Source organism: Mirounga leonina, unplaced genomic scaffold (assembly GCF_011800145.1).
Source record: "Mirounga leonina isolate KUSES-001 unplaced genomic scaffold, KU_Mleo_1.0 Mir_126, whole genome shotgun sequence".
In the NCBI taxonomy this organism is placed as follows: domain Eukaryota; kingdom Metazoa; phylum Chordata; class Mammalia; order Carnivora; family Phocidae; genus Mirounga; species Mirounga leonina.
Window position 1 is genome coordinate 9,991,130 of NW_023270314.1, and position 17,070 is coordinate 10,008,199.

Below are 17,070 nucleotides of genomic sequence, written 5' to 3' on the forward strand. Positions count from 1 at the left end.
CTGCACAGCCTACACAGCCTGCACAGCACGCACAGCCTGCACAGCCTACACAGCACGCACATCACGCACATCACGCACAGCCTACGCAGCATGCACAGCATGCCTCAAGGGCCTTGAGGGGACGTAAAGGCAGGTACTGGCAGACGGAGCAGCTGCATTCGAAGCACATGTGTCTAGAAGGTTCTAGGTGGTTCCCTGGGGTTCCCAGGCTAAGGCCAGATTGGTCATTTCAAGCGAAAAGTACGCATGTCTTAAGGTGGTTGGGGGAGTCACATTAGGAACTTAGAGTTGCTTGTGACTCTGTGGGCTGTTACCTGGGGCATGCGCTAGAGGGGGAGGCTGACATCAGCCCAAATTCTCTGCAGGCCACTTAGCCACACAAAATGGATGCTGAAGCACCTATGTTAGGGAGTAGTTTAGTCAAACTTTGAATAATCATCAAACGGAGGAAAGCCACCTTCACACCAGGAATATGTGCAATGGACTCTTATTTGAACATGAAATAGACTTTAACTATATTAGACCACCAGAATGGTGGGGTGTATTTGTTATAGCTGCTAGTGTTCCTCTAATACACTGTCCTAGTCCTCTGTGTGCAGAGATTGACTCTACAGTAATACTGCATGTCCTACAGGCTGGGGCTGTGTCTCATAAATTTTTGTACCCACCATAATACTTAATATAGGGCTGAACACATTCCTTTCAATTCATAACCATCTAGGTTTATAAAAACATGGATATCAGATGATTGAAACCATCTTCTGTGAAATATCTCTTGCTGTCTTCTTAATACATAAAACAGTAGTTTGGATGGTAAATCATCTGACTTGATTGCTAGTTGTTTTTTTTTCAATAACAAACTTTATTGAAGAATTTTCAGCCCAAGCTTTGACTTTACAACTTTCCTGACAGTCTTACCTCATATTCCCCAAAGCAGAAATGACTAGCCCTTCTTTCAAGCTTATAAAAACATTTTCTGGGGCACCTGGGTGGCTCAGTCAGTTAGGTGTCTGCCTCCGGCTTGGGTCATGATCCTGGGGTCCTGGGATTGAGTCCCGCATTGGGCTCCCTGCTCAGCAGGGAGTCTGCTTCTCCCTCTGCCTGCCGCTCCCCCTGCTTGCACTCTCTCTCTCTCTCTGTGTCAAATAAAATCTTTAAAATAAAATAAAATAAAATAAAATAAAATAAAAACATTTTCTGTGGTAACTACAATGCGGTATTGCTCTAAGTTGCTTTATATCTGTTTCTCTCTACCATAAACTCTTTGAAATAGGCACCATATCAAATGCATCTTTTTATCTCAACAACCTAGAAGTTCAGCATTGGTAAGACTTGACTTCTGCTCTCAAGGTGTTGTCTTTCACCTACTAGTAGGTGAGGAATAGATGTTTCAATTCTTAGCTGTGTGTGTTACTTTCTCTCCCTAAACTAAGACTGCTGAAACAGACTGTGATTTGTTATCAAGAGGAAAATTGTCTGAAATGAGATCAGGATAATAAAATGATAAAAAAGTTAAAATGTATCAAAATCTTGCCAATATGCAAATCTGGGCAAAAAAAAATCATGTTTTAAAATAGAATGGCTACTACTGTTTCTAAAGATGGATTCATAAATGAGAGGTGAGCAGGACACTCACATATTTGAAAAACCTGGTATTACACCATGTGTTAACTAACAGAGAAAATTTTTAGAGAGGTGGAATGATAAAATAGAGCATGGCTAGATTGTGAGTCTTTATTCTAAAATGGACTGCCTATATATTATTGGGTAAGTTACTGGTCATTTAACTTTTCTGAGCATGAAACTTTCTTATCTGTGAAATGGGATTATTGATCACTCATTCTAATATCATGGTTTAATGACTCATTTTGAATGCAGGATGATTAAAGAATATGATGTTCATTTAAAATGTTTTGTCTAGTCCTTATTTTACTCAAATATATTATTTTTTAAAAAGATTTGTGGTATTTTAAGTATTTGCAATCACATTAATCTTGGGGCTTACTTTCTTATCTTGTTTTTCAATTACCTTTTAAATAATATAATTTATTTTACTTATTTTGACTTAAAATTACTTATTTTGATTTGATTTAAATATATGTAAAAGTATAAAGAAGACAGCTTAAATTACTATAGTCCTTCACCAAAAGAAAGTAACCACTGTTCATATTTTGTTATAGATTCTTTCAGTATTTTAATTATATATATTCAGTTGTACTGCATATAAATATATTCTCTTTTTTTCCCTTCCTTCCTTCTTTTTTTTTTTTTTAAAGATTTTATTTATTTGACAGAGAGAGACACAATGAGAGAGGGAACACAAGCAGGGGGAGTGGCAGAGGGAGAAGCAGGCTTCCCGTGGAGCAGGGAGCCTGATGTGGGGCTCAGATCCCAGGACCCTAGGATCAAGACCTGAGCTGAAGGCAGATGCTTAATGACTGAGCCACCCAGGCACCGTTCCTTCTTGCTTTTTGATTTTAACATTATCTTTAGAACATTTTTCTTGGTCATCGATTTGATATTCCTTTGTATGGAAGATCCAGAGTTTATTTAACTCTTTCCCTGAGATTAGTTTAGTTATTTAGTTATTTTCACATTTTTAGTTAGAAAAAAGCTACTCTAAATAGATATCATTCCCCTCAGGCTCTGTTTGTGAAAGCTGATCATGAAATATTTAAAGTGCACTTCAAGTAGAAAAGAGTAAAATTCCATATTCCTAAGTTAGTTTTCTACATATGACAAGTCAGGTTGACATTTACCATCATCTATAACTTACATTTTACTCTTAATGAAAAATGCCTTAATTACTAGTAAAGCAAAATAAACTGGAAAAGCCAAATAGCAAGAGAGCACCTTTAATGAGTCTGAAAGTATTTCTAGAAACATTCTTAAATAAGTGATTAGAAGAATTTATGTTTTATTCTTTTAAGAAATTATTAATTGAGGGGCACCTTGGTGGCTCAGTGGGTTAATGTCTGCCTTTCAGCACAGGTCATGATTCTGGGTTCCTGGGATCGAGCCCCATGTCCCTGGGCTCTCTGCTCAGTGGGGAGTCTGCTTCTGCCTCTCCTTCTGCCCTCCCCCTGCTCATGCTCCCTCTCTCAAATAAATAAATAAAATCTTTTTTAAAAAAGAAATTATTAATTGGAAAAAGATTATGAATTGAAGTGGCATTGAGTTACATAAAGTAAAAAATGCATTTCTAAACTTTTCTTTCAAAAGCATATCATCGTATTTAGTCACTATTATCTTTTTATTTCTCACTAAATAATGATGGATAATGATGGATAGAAAGAACCATTTGTAAAAAGTTGCTTCGCATTCACAGTATTTCCTACAGATGAAGATTTCATTATTTGGATTAAAAAAACTACACATTTCCAAATATTGTTCTGAAAAAAATTCATCCTGAGTGAAAAGTTATTACTACACATTATTTAAAGAGGTTGAGCACTCTGCGGTGCCAGTGGCAAAGTGTGCTGGAAGGGCATGGTTCCAGAACTTGGAAAATCTTTTTATCTTGGTTTTGTGACTGCTTAGCTGTTTGATTGTGAGTCAGTCAACCCCCTTGAGCTTCAGGTTCCATATTGGTAAATGAAAGGATTTGAGAACATAACAACTCAATTCACTTTCAGCTCTAAAATTTTATGGATCTCTGCTTCTCTTTTTCTAAGATGAGGAAACAGAAACAGGCTGTATTGGAGAAGAATAGATTATGATTCATGATATGATACACTGATTGCAGAAATGGCCCTAATTCTCCAGTATCCATATCCATTACAATGTGACCTTGAATTTCTCCTCATTGAAAGGTAGAGTTTAGTTCCCTCCTCTTTAAATCATGCTGGTCTTATAACTTGTTTTGGCTGGTAGAATTTGCAGAAGTGAAGCTGTACACAGTTCTGAGCCAAGCTTCACTAGGCCTTGTGAGTTTTCACTCTGCCTCGCTAAACCTTACCTCTGCCTTGAGAATGAGCCTGTTGAAGGATGTAGAGATCATGAGTCAGCCCAGTTGTCACAGCCTAGGACCTGACTACAAAAGCAGGAGTGAATCTAGCTGTGACCAAAAGAACCACCCAATCACCAGGAGAATCCTGAACTAAATAATTGCTTATCATTTAAAACCATTGAGTGATGTAGATGTTTGTTATGCAGCATCATTGTGGCAAATAGATAGCTGGTACATAATCCTCTAGAGCTTTTTCAGAAAGCTTGCCATTTGCCCTTATTCTTGAGATTTCAAGCATGGGGATCATTTTCTCCTACCCCTCCAGCATCTCACCCAAAGGCATTTGGTCCTGGAGGCATTTTGCATGATTTTAATGGTTGAAGTCATCATTTCTCCCCTCTCTGTCACGCCAAAGCTGCTCCTTATCTATTTCCTATCTTTTTTTTTTTTTTTAAGATTTTATTTATTTGCGAGAGAGAGAATGAGAAACAGAGAGCATGAGAGGGAGGAGGGTCAGAGGGAGAAGCAGACTCCCTGCTGAGCAGGGAGCCTGATGCGGGACTCGATCCCAGGACTCCAGGATCATGACCTGAGCTGAAGGCAGTCGCTTAACCAACTGAGCCACCCAGGCACCCGCTATTTCTTATCTTGATAAACATAGTATCAAAACTCTCTCAGGTTTCTTCCAACCAGAAACAATTTTGGAGACACACCTAATGCTTCTTTTTCTTCTCCATTGCCTCCTTTCCCCCTTTTCATTGCTGCCGTCTTCGTTTTAGCTTTAGCCTCTTGCTTCAGAACAGTTGCATCAACTTTCTAACTGATTGCTCTTTGCATATGAACTCTCCCATGAGCTAAGCCTGGGAGCCTGGGAAAAACAAGGGCACATGCTAAACTTTCCATAGAGAAATGTATCATTGTTGGAAACCTGATTGAACTCTCAAAAGCACACAAATCAGCTATATACAATACAGAACCCAGGTCAACAGTTTTGTTAAATCTGCTATAATAATAATAATAAAAATCTTTAAAATCTAAGCAATACAGAAAAGAAAAACCAACCATGACCGTATCTAAATAATTTGCTTTGCTAAAATATTATTTCTTCAGGGGAACTTAAATACTTGCTGGGAAATTTAATGAACAAATTCATTAATCATGGCACTGAAATTACTGACTAAAATGCTATTTTTTTAAAAATAAAAGTTTTTGTTTATCTTTCCACTCCCAGGCGCATACAGACATACTCAGCAAGTATTTGTTGTTGTTGTTTTGCTTCATTTTAATCATTAGTGCTTATCTGTTTAAATTTCACAAGGGTGGTGGATTTCACATTGTTGCATTAATGCCATACTTAGATTCCGTAACTATTTTCACATACCAATGTGTGTAATCAAGGCAGGAGATATTGAAACTGACACATGGTTTTTCTTCAATCAGAACTAGAAACACTTTATTTTGTGGCTTTTTGAAAAGTACACTTCTGTGTGTGAATATCAGCCTCTGTTTTCAAAGATTGGAACAGCTACAAAATGAAAACAGGGTCTGTGGTTGTTAAGACAGATGCTGGGCTTACAGTAAAAGTAAATAGGATTCTGTGGCTGGCACCTGATTTTTGGTGAAGATCAAAAGGATGGAAAGAAAATCTACTCACTGCTGAGAAAAGGAATCTGGGGTCTTTTGAATCATCATTAAAGTGTTGACCAGATGCGCAGATTTCTGGGAAAGAGTCCTCTAGTGCAGGGGTTCCCAAATCTGAAATGCCATTAGGGCCACCTGGAGAGTGTCTCAATAAAAGCAACAGATTCCTCAGCTTGACCCTGTAGTGTGGCCCAGTCATCTGCCTTCTCCGAAAGCTGACCAGGTGATTTCAATTGTCAGGCATATTTGGGCTTGAGTGTAGGATAGGAAGCTATATCCTATTTTTGAAGAGCAGTGGTAGTTTTCCCAGTGCTAATTTTCTGAAGTCTCCAGATAAGTTTTTTTTTTTTTTTGAAGAAAAAGATACGTAAGAAAGAGGAATTTTTTCTCCCCTGAAACTGACTTTTTTCTTGGGTGGGGGGTAGTTTTTAAGAAATTATATAGACCTCTATTGTGAAACCTAAAAATGTCAAAGTCATAGAAACAAAGAGTGGAATGGTGGCTACTAAAGGGCTGGGAGTGAGGGAAATAGGGAAAAGTTAATCAAGAGTATAAACTTCCAGTTATAAGATGAGAAAGTTCTGGAGAGCTAATGTATAGCATGGTGGCTATAGTTAATAATGTATACTTGAATTTTGCTAGGACAGTAGATTCTAAATGTCTTTACCACATACACACAAAGACTAACTATGTGAGATGATGGATATGTTAATTAGCTTGACAATATATACCTCTATCAAATTATTATGTTGTACACTTTAAATATGTACAATTTTTGTTTGTCAATCATACCTCAGTGAAGGTGGAAAAAAAACATTTAAAAAACTAAGCTGGGGGTGCCTGGGTGGCTCAGTCATTAAGCAGCTGCCTTCGGCTCAGGTCGTGATCACAGGGTTCCTGGATTGAGCCCCACATTGGGCTCCCTGTTCAGTGAGGAGTTTGCTTCCCCTTCTCCCTCTGCCTCTCCCCTGGCTCATGCTCTTTCCTCCCCCCTCCTCTCTCTCTCTGTGTCAAATAAATAAATAAAATCTTTTTTTAAAAAAAAAGCTAAGCTAAAAAAACTATGTAGGTCATGTCTGCTTATGACAAGTTTTGGTTATAAACCTTTAAAACCAAATTTCTCTATTTGACCAGAGGAGAAAATCATTTATTTTGCATGATTATAATCCTTACTTCCTTTATTTTGCCATCTGGGCATCTTATGACAGGGGATATTATGAAATGTTAAAAAACATTATACTTATTGTTTCATAAGGCTTATTTGCAATGCCATGTTGTTTATTTTGTACAGCAAGTTAAAAGCTCCCTTTAAGCCAGTAAGTTATCAGCTGTGACAGTTGACTGCAAAAAAGAGAATTCCTGAAAAAGAAAGGAAGATACGCATCCTTTCTGGGAAAGGTTGGTCTGAAAACAAGTTCTAAAAACTCAAGAATTTCCCTAGGGACGATGGGTTGACGATGGGTTGAATTTTGTCAAAGCACTGGCTGCCGTCATTAAAAAAAAAAAAATCAACTGCCAAAGTTTTAGCTAAAACCACTGAACTGTCAAGAATCAACTAGCGGGATGGGAAGAATGAAGCGGGGGAAATCGGAGGGGTAGACAAACCATGAGAGACGATGGACTCTGAAAAACAAACTGAGGGTTCTAGAGGGGAGGGGGGTTGGGGGATGGGTTAGCCTGGTGATGGGTATTGAGGAGGGCACGTTCTGCATGGAGCACTGGGTGTTATGCACAAACAATGAATCATGGAACACTTCATCTAAAACTAATGATGTAATGTATGGGGATTAACATAAGAATAAAAAAAAAAAAGAACTCAGTGATTACTTTTTCTCCCAGATAACTTGAGTTTCATATTGAGATTATTCTTCCATCTGTAGTTCTTAGGATAAGAAACATTACTTTATAATGTTTGGTCATTAATAAGAACTCAGTGATTATAAAGAAGATGTGGTATATATATACAATGGAATATTATGCAGCCATCAAAAGGAATGAGATCTTGCCATTTGCAACAACGTGGATGGAACTGGAGGGTATTATGTTGAGTGAAATAAGTCAAACAGAGAAAGACATATATGATCTCACTGATATGAGGAATTCTTAATCGCAGGAAACAAACTGAGTGTTGTTGGAGTGGGGGGTGGGGTGGGAGGGATGGGGTGACTGGGTGATAGACACTGGGGAGGGTATGTGCTCTGGTAAGCGCTGTGAATTGTGCAAGACTGTTGAATCTCAGATCTGTACCTCTGAAACAAATAATGCAATATATGTTAAGGAAAAAAAAAGAAGAAGAAGAAGGTAGCGGGAGGGGAAGAATGAAGCGGGGGAAATCGGAGGGGTAGACGAACCATGAGAGACGATAGACTCTGAAAAACAAAGTGAGGGTTCTAGAGGGGAGGGGGGTGGGAGGATGGGTTAGCCTGGTGGTGGGTATTGAGGAGGGCACATTCTGCATGGAGCACTGGGTGTTGTGCACAAACAATGAATCATGGAACACTTCATCTAAAACTAATGATGTAATGTATGGGGATTAACATAAGAATAAAAAAAAAAAAAGAATCAACTAGATGGCAGTCTACCTGTCCTGATAAAGCTGAAATATTAAAACACAGGTGAGTGGGAGCACACGAAGCAGCAACAGTTCTTCAATATGCCTGTTTCTACTTGGAGTACTTCTTAAAGGAGCTGATATATATACGGCCACGGCCTAGGCTTACTGCATCTTTTAATGATGTTTTGAACCAAGCATAAATTCCTAAAAGACAATCCGGTGGGTGAGTCAAGAATAAAAGCCAGAGATTGATGTTGGGTATGAAATAAAGTAGAGTTGTAGTTATTCAGCAAATGCTTCTCTATTGGCAAGTTTCTTTAGTCCACACCAACAGTTGTGAAACGCTACATATTTGCAATTATGACTGATGCAGAGTTTCTTGGTCCTTTGAAATTTATTTTTATTCATTTAGTTGACAGATGTGAATATCCAGCGTGTGCTCTGTGGTAGGGATACAGGAGGAGATAGTTTCTTGCCATCAGCAGCCTTTTGGTTTAGATAAACTAATGGCTAAGTCTGGCCCGTCTCCTGTTTTGTGAATAAAGTCTTATTGGGAGACAGCCACAGCTCATTTGTTTACGTATTGAGCAGGACTGCTTCCACAGTTACGACGACGGAGTGAGCAGTTGTGACAGTCTGTGTGGCTTTACAGAAAAAGATTGCTCACCCTGGCCTGGGTTCTTTCTGAAGCAGTAAATCTAGAATAGAGAAGGTAAAGACACAAAAACATCAATCCCGTATATTAAAAAAAAAAAAACAACACAGTGCCATACGTATAGTAGATACTGAAAAATCTTTTAACTGGATAGAAAATATCTTTTGTTGGCTAGCTCAAACTGTTATAACACCACATTAACAAACCCGAGACCACGTACTTGATCCTCACATGAGAGAGTATCCTCACAATCTAGTCTGTGAACACAGATTTAAAATATCAATGCCAGTGGACTATGGTGCAAAATCATGGTGTTGGTTCGAAGGGTGACAGGTTGAAAACATGTGATTTAATCAATGCAATTTTTTTAACATGACAAAGTAACTTAAAACGTAGCCCTTTTTGATGCTGGGCTCATAGTGCCTTTGTGGGTTACGCTGAGAAAGAAGTGTTGGGAAGGAGTAATGGCAGAGAGGAAAGGGACAGCAAGGAGGTGGTAGCCCCTCTAGTCTTTCTGCTTAGTGGGAGTGGCTGATGTCACAGCCAGATCACTATCCACTTGGAAGACGTTTTCGTTGAAAAGAAACGTTCTTGGGTGTTGTGCACAACACCCAAGAGTCTCATCTTGTCAGACAAAATTAAGGGACAGGGGCATGCTAGTTTAAGTATCTCCGGTATTGCCCCTGAGTGAGAAAATGAACAACTCTTAATTTCATTGAGTCACCAAAGAATACAAGATCTCATTTTTTAAAAATTAAATTAGCTTTACTTGTTCATAATTTGATTTATGATGTCAGACTTGTTGAAACATAAAAATTGTCTGGTTTTCGGGCGCCTGGGTGGCTCAGATGGTTAAGCGTCTGCCTTCGGCTCAGGTCATGATCCCAGGGTCCTGGGATCGAGTCCCGCATCGGGCTCCCTGCTCCTTGGGAGCCTGCTTCTCCCTCTGCCTCTCTCTCTCTCTCTCTGTCTCTCATGAATAAATAAATAAAAATCTTTAAAAAAAAATTGTCTGGTTTTCAATAAATAGGGGTGACCAATTCAAGCAAATGACTTCACTTGAGCCAGGAAAAATCAAGTCAAATCTCAGTAAAAGGTCTAGAGAAGAGAAATACCATCTTAGGAGAGTAAATTCACTTAAAATGATGAAACTTTGTGAATTAGCAGACTATCTGGTTTCAGGACTTAGGCCTTCAATCTGGATATCATGGGCTCATTGCTATTTCACTGTAAGTTAGCTTCCTGCCTTTGCTTTGTCTTGAAAAAAATTTTTTTTAACATAATCAAACATCCCAATTGACTATATAGCTCTCTTCATTTTCTTCTTCTACTTAAAAAAGGAACTGTGATTTTAGGAAATTCAATTTTTTTCTTAGAAAAAAAAATCTCCATAATAAAATGGTAAATTAATGGTAAAATTAATAAGTAGTTGAGAAGTCCAAATATATGCTGATGTATATAAATACAAAAAGGGTTCCCCCCCTCTTGTTTTTACAAGATTATTCTTATTGGTGGTTCTTTCTAGTTCTTGTGTCTTTCAACTCTCTGTCCAATATGGTTGGGTTGACAGCTAGAGTTGTCCCAACTTTCCATCCCTCCTGAGATCAGGGGAAGTACATTTTCTCTGATACTGTTTTCCTTCTTTTATAAAATCTGGATTATTATAATACCTAACTAGGTTTCTCATGAGGATTAATAACACAGTACATGTAAAACACTTACCAAAGCACCTAGCATATAGTAAATGTTAAATAAATATTAATTATTACAATTCAAAGTCCAAAATAAAGCATGGCAAACATTTCCCTACCCAAGCAGTGATTGTGAATTTGAGGGCATGTGCCCTTTGCCAGAAATCAGAACTTGTGGGTTTAAATCTCAATATGGGATTCTAAATGTTTAATTCAGGGGAATCCAGCCTATTTTTCTTTCTTTTTTTTTCCTTCGCTATAAATTTTATTTTATTTTATTTTAAATTCCATTAATTAACATACAGTGTATTATTAGTTTCAGAGGTAGAGTTTAGTGATTCATCAGTTGCATATAACACCCAGTGCTCATTACATCAAGTGCCCTCCTTAATGCCCATCACCCAGTTACCCCATCCTCCCACCCACCTCCCCTCCAGCGACCCTCAGTTTGTTTCCTATAGTTAAGAGTCTCTTATGGTTTGCCTCCCTCTCTGATTTCATCTTATTTTATTTTTCCCTCCCTTCCCCTATGATCCTCTGTTTTGTTTCTTATATTCCACACATGAGTGAAATCATATAATTGGCTTTCTCTGATTGACTTATTTCGCTTCACCTAATACCCTCTACTTCCATCCACCTCATTGCAAATGGTAAGATTTCATTTTTTTCATGGCTAATATTCCATTGTGTGTGTGTGTGTGTGTGTGTATATATATATATATACACACACACATCTTCTTTATCCATTCATGTTGATGGACATCTGGGCTCCTTCCATAGTTTGGCTGTTGTGGACATTGCTGCTATAAACATTGGGGTGCAGGTGTCCCTTGGAATTACTATGTTTGTATCCTTTGGGTAAATAGTAGTGCAATTGCTGGGTCATAGGGTAGCTCTATTTTTAACTTTTTGAGGAACCTCCATACTGTTTTCCAGGGTCAGCCTATTTTTCTGAGCAGGAATAATTTCTTCTGAAGTCCCAGAACCCTTGGGTGTGGTGGGATATGGGTTGTCTTGTTAGGGCTGAGCAGAGAGAAGTAGAGAGGCCTCATCTTCTCAGGAAAGGAGACGGTGGTTTAGAGGTTCTAACCATTCCAGGTAGGTTTTGAATTAAGTCTAGGACCCAGGTAACAGACATGATGCTAAAGACCTGGAGAGGCTAAGGATGGCTCTTGCAATGAGTATGTGTACTGTCAATCAGAATGGGTATGTTGTAAAGGGGATATGACACAATCTGGGAAGGCAGCTATTCACTTCCTATAATTTGATTTGTTGACAACGGAGTGAGTGGTTGGATGACTGGTACCACCAGGGAGCTCCTTAGAAAAGAATGAGGATGTATGGTTGCAGATATCTGGAAGGCCCACTGTGCTGCGTGCTTTAGGTAGGTTATCCCAGTGAGCATCGCAACAGCCGTACCAGGTGGTTATTATTCCTTCAGTTCACAGATGATTAAATAGAGGCCACGAGAGTTTAAGCAGTTCTCTTGAGACCTCATAGCAAGTAAATGGCAGGGTTGGGATGAAGATTTCGTTCTCAGACTCTACAGTTCATGTCCTTGTATTTTATTTTTTAATTATAAACACCACCTTCCTTTAAAATAGGATGTGCAGACAAAAAGAAGCAAACACACAGAGAGAAAATTCATAGGCTCAATACCTGGGATTATGGGATTGAGAAAGAACCTCAAAGAAAAACCCTAAAGCTCAGGGCACAAGAAACTGAAAGTGGAGACTGAGCCATATTAACCAAAATTTTGATTTGTGATTGGGAAGTCAGCCAGAGCCGCTGTGCTTTTCACCCTTCTTCTTACTGCCTCGGGCACACCTCTTACATACAGTGACATGGTTGGGAGACAACGTGATGTCATGGAAAAAGCCCAGACTTCAGTGCTGGATGAACTCCGGCTGGAATCTTGGCAATACAGTTGCTGGCTCTGTGACGTTAGGCAAATCACTTAGCCTCTCTTAATCTGTTGAATGGGGATAATCTCACGTGTAATTGAAAAGAAAAACTGCAAACAACCTAGTATAATTATAACAGTAATCATTTGTAATCTCCAAAACCCCCTGCTTTTTCACTGTGAAACTAATCCTTCCCCCTCCCTGAATGATCTTATGTCCAAGGGAAATAGACTCTGAAGTGGAAATTTGCATGTAGGAGATTTATTTGGAAGTGACCTCAGGAACATCACCTGTAAAGGAAAGAGGGAAGCCGGACAGGGCAGTGGGATAAGTTGATCTGTGATACATTTGCAACATGTCTCCACTGATCCCTTTCCTCACTCAAAAGCTGAGATGACACTTCAGAAGTGCCCCGCATCGAGCCTTTGTACCCTTGTCCTCCAGTCATTGAGTGCACCTGCCCCCAGGGACAGGGCATGACTTTTGGGCAGACACCTCTCTTTGGCCAGGGGCCATTCTTTGAAAGGGACTCAGCTGTGAGTGTCATCTGGCAACATCCTTGGCAGCTAGGGGAAGTGCCCCCAACCTCCTTCATTGCTTCCTTCTCCTAGCTCAGCCCTTCAGTGTGGGGGATGGAGCATTCACAATTACTGAGTATCTTTTGGGTGCCTGGCACCGTGGTAGGCATGTCATGTATATCATCCTATTTAACCCCCAAACAGTTCTCCGAAGTAAGAGGAAACTTATAGAGTAACTTGGCCAAAGTAGCAAGAGCCAGAGCCATGTCTTCAATGCAAAGCAGTTCATGGCCAAAGGCCATGTTCCTTCTGTAACATTACTACTTCTTCCTTGCCCATCACCCTCACTTGACCTATGGTTTCCAATATTACTATTTCTAATAGTCCTTCAGCAGATATCTCAAAACTATGCCTTACCACATAGCTTTCTGGAAATGTGTATATTTTATTTAAAAATACCTGCATCATCCTTTTTAATACACTGTATTTAATTTGCAGGGAGTTTTATGGTTTAAAATCTAGTAATCATCAAGGATCTATAAATATCAAGGTGAAGACAAAATAATTTCATTATGTTCATCAGGAGCTCGCTAATTTAATTTTGAATCTTTTCATCCAAAATCCTTGCAATATGATAAAAATATATCTTTAGATTGGGATTAGTTTCTTAGATCTGACATGAGTGACTAAATTCTGGCCTCCTTCATTTTCGGTAAGGACTTGGGAGAGCAGTCATGTAACCGAAGAAATTTATCAGACTAGTCAACTAGAGAGTTTATTATTTTTTTATTTTTAATTTTTTAAAGTTAATTATTATTTTTTTTAATGAGGATAGTAAAGTGATGTCAACTTAGTAACAGATAAAAGGTAATTTTCTCTTCTTGATATCTTTTCCCTGTGAATTCTTACAGCAGTTTCTAGCCTAAAACAGGTCATAGTTGGGTTTTTTTTTTTTTCCTTTTAAAAAGAAGTGCCAAAAGGAGAACATGTTTCTTGGTCCAATATATGCCCTCCAGAACTATTGACAGTTCAATGAATTTTAAACCAATTTCTGGTTCTTTCCTTACTTTAACTGAAATATTTAAGGTATCTTTGAAAAACTCTTGTGAGTTAGTCCTATAAATTATCTCTAAAATATATTGCTGTGAATCCAATTTTTGTTTTTGTTTTTTTTTCCCTACTGTAAAATGTAATGTAATTCTCTAGTATTCCTTGGCCACTAAATTTCCAAGTCCCAGAAGCTTCTGGTTTTCTACACCCATCTACCACCCCAACAAATCCTGCATATTACAGAGATGCCTCCTTAGAATGTTGAAAAGATCTTACTGTTTCTTTGCCTTCATGGATGGAGCTATTTTCTTGTTTTGTACATTTCTCTACAAAGAATGGATTTAAGAAACAAAACCCACCTTTTCAAAGTCAAGATCATGGTCCTCAATGGAGAAATGTGACAAAATCCTTAGGCAAAGTCCATAGCCATATGCCACCTTTCCTAACATCTAGGACAATGGCAGCAGTGAGGATTGGTTTCTGACCCAGTATGTGATTTTCTTTATCAGGTAGTTCACTCTTACTCCTCACACTTGGAGCTAGTCTCCTGGTCAGTCCTTCCCAAAGATTCTTCTCTGCTAGAGTCTCTTAAAAATTTAGTTCATACAGACTGGGCCCCCAGCATTATAGCAATATAACTTCTGCAAGGCTTTCTTTGTTTCTCTAATGCCATCTCTTTCTCTGTTCTTTTATGTAATTTAAAACCAATAGTATTTTTTCAGTACCTTACTAGTTAAGCGTTTTCCAACAGTTCCTCAAAAAAAGAGAGTTTTTGGGTTTTGACCACCCTGATTAGTAAAAACGTTGAAGCACAAAATGATTTAAAGTTTGTATGCTTTAAAGATCAAGTAATTAAAAAATACCCTTTGTTCTTAGTTTTATGTGTAGGAAAATGTTGAGGTTAATTCGCTGACCATGTGGGATAATTTGACTCTCAATCAGTAAATTTAGAAGATCTTTCATAACATAAAAAAGATCCAGCCCTGCCAAGGACAAATGACTGGCACTGAAATTCCTTTGTTAGCTTAAGTCACTGACATGTAAAACAAAAGAAAATTCTTTGGCAGAAAACACAGGAATGTCCAGATGGTTTCTATCTATTTTCTCATTGATTGTATAATTAAAATCCCCTTTAATCATCAGAAAAATTGAGATAGAATGTTTGTAATAGAACAGCACTGTGTTTTGAAGAAATCCTTCTTCTGTGGTAGGTTCACTAGTAATGAAGTACTGGCAGCAACTATTTTGTGAATTTGCCTATGGAGAAAAAATATCCAGATAGTTCACGAGGGGATAGATTGCCTATTTGTAGCATTGTTGGTTGTGCCAGATAAGATCAAACACCGATCCACCAAAATGAATATGAATTAGTGTCTATCAACTGCCTTTTAGGTGGTATTTCCCTTTACCTGCCGCAGAATCCACACCTTTGATGAATTGAGAGGTGGACTAGTTCATTGTGAGGTTAGTTACTAATGAAAGCACCAATAAACTAGTTAGTAAACTACTTATAATGCATGTCATCAGCAGTTATGGGATGTAATTTATTTACCCAGGAAACACTGACCTAATCTTGCTAAACTCTATTCTGTGAAATTATGTGCCAGTTGATCCACCTAAATGATACTGGTCAGCAGAACTACATTCCCATGTGTTCCTTCCTTCTACATTCCATCTACTGATCACTCGATTATATATTATTACTCTCTACATATAGAATGTACATGGATATGCATGGTTTTACACTTGATCTTGGCCAAAAGGCCAAGACGTGTTTATATGCATGGTTTTAGTTGGTGGATGGCTTTATCTTTTTAGGTTGAGTGACTACTTAGAACTTTATGGGGAACTTACACAACATTCTATCTATATGTTTATGTCCTATGGGTGTAGCATCTACATCTCAATCCATCTTCTGGTTCAGAAATGGTGTCAGTAATGGCTTTAAAATGGAAAACAAACAAAAATGAAAAATTCTAGTGATTGGCCAGCGATTTCCGGGATTTTTTTTCTTTTAACTTGATTGTTATTTTCAAGGATTTTACTTTGGTCTAAGTAATGAGACAATATTGTCTTGTTTTTCAGGATGCTGATGAGATAAAATACAGGAACATAGGATCTCTTTCCCAGCGGTTCTGGGAAAAGTTTATGGAGTAAAGTATAGCAGAGAAAGCAGTACTGTTGTTATAGCTGCTGAGTTCAAAGAGAAAGGGTAGGGAAGAATATGGTGAGGGTTTAGTTTTCTATGGCTCCTTGCAAGCCTGTGTGATTCCTGATGGGTAATAACTCTCAGCCAAGAAGCCTAAAGGCATAGATGCCTAAGGCAGGAAGCAAAGGTCTAAATAACTGCTATGCTTATTAGGTACTTGCTATAAACCATGGATTTATAAGTGCTAAGGACTTCACACAGATTATCCCATTTAACATCACCTATCCCCATTCCATGAATGAGGCTAGCAGAGGTTTAGGGAAGTTAGGTAATTTGAAGGATCAGTGATTCAAATCTGGGCATTTTGACTTGAGAGGCAACTTTTTTGGGTCATTACATTGTTCTCTCTTGAAGTCTAAACACTATCCTCATTGCATAAGCAAACAAAGGTATTCATCACCATTTTAATTAGGACCTTGAAAGATCCATTATCAATGTCAGGGAACATTCCTGCAGCAAACATTATGAGAAGGGAAACCACTCTCTGCTGCAGTCTGCTATTCCTTTCCTCTCCCTGCACCTTGGTTGTTCAAAAGAGAGTGATGGCTGTAGGAAAGATTGGAAAGGGGGTAGGTGGTACTTAGGGTTTGACCTGTCGTGATTCTGCTCGATAGTTGCAAGAATGTTTCAATACCTGCTCTGTATTTGCAAGTCAAAGTTTGTTTTTGTGGAGGGTTTTTTTTTTTTTTTAAGATTTTATTTATTCATTTGAGAGAGAGAGAGCACAAGCAAGAGAAGCAGAGGCAGAGGCAGAGGGAGAAGCAAGCTCCCCGCTGAGCTGGGAGCCTGACACAGGGCTTGATCCCAGGACTCTGGGATCATGACCTGAGCTGAAGGCAGACGCTTAACCATCTGAGCCACCCAGGTGTCCCTGTGTATAGGTTTTTTTTTTTTTTTTT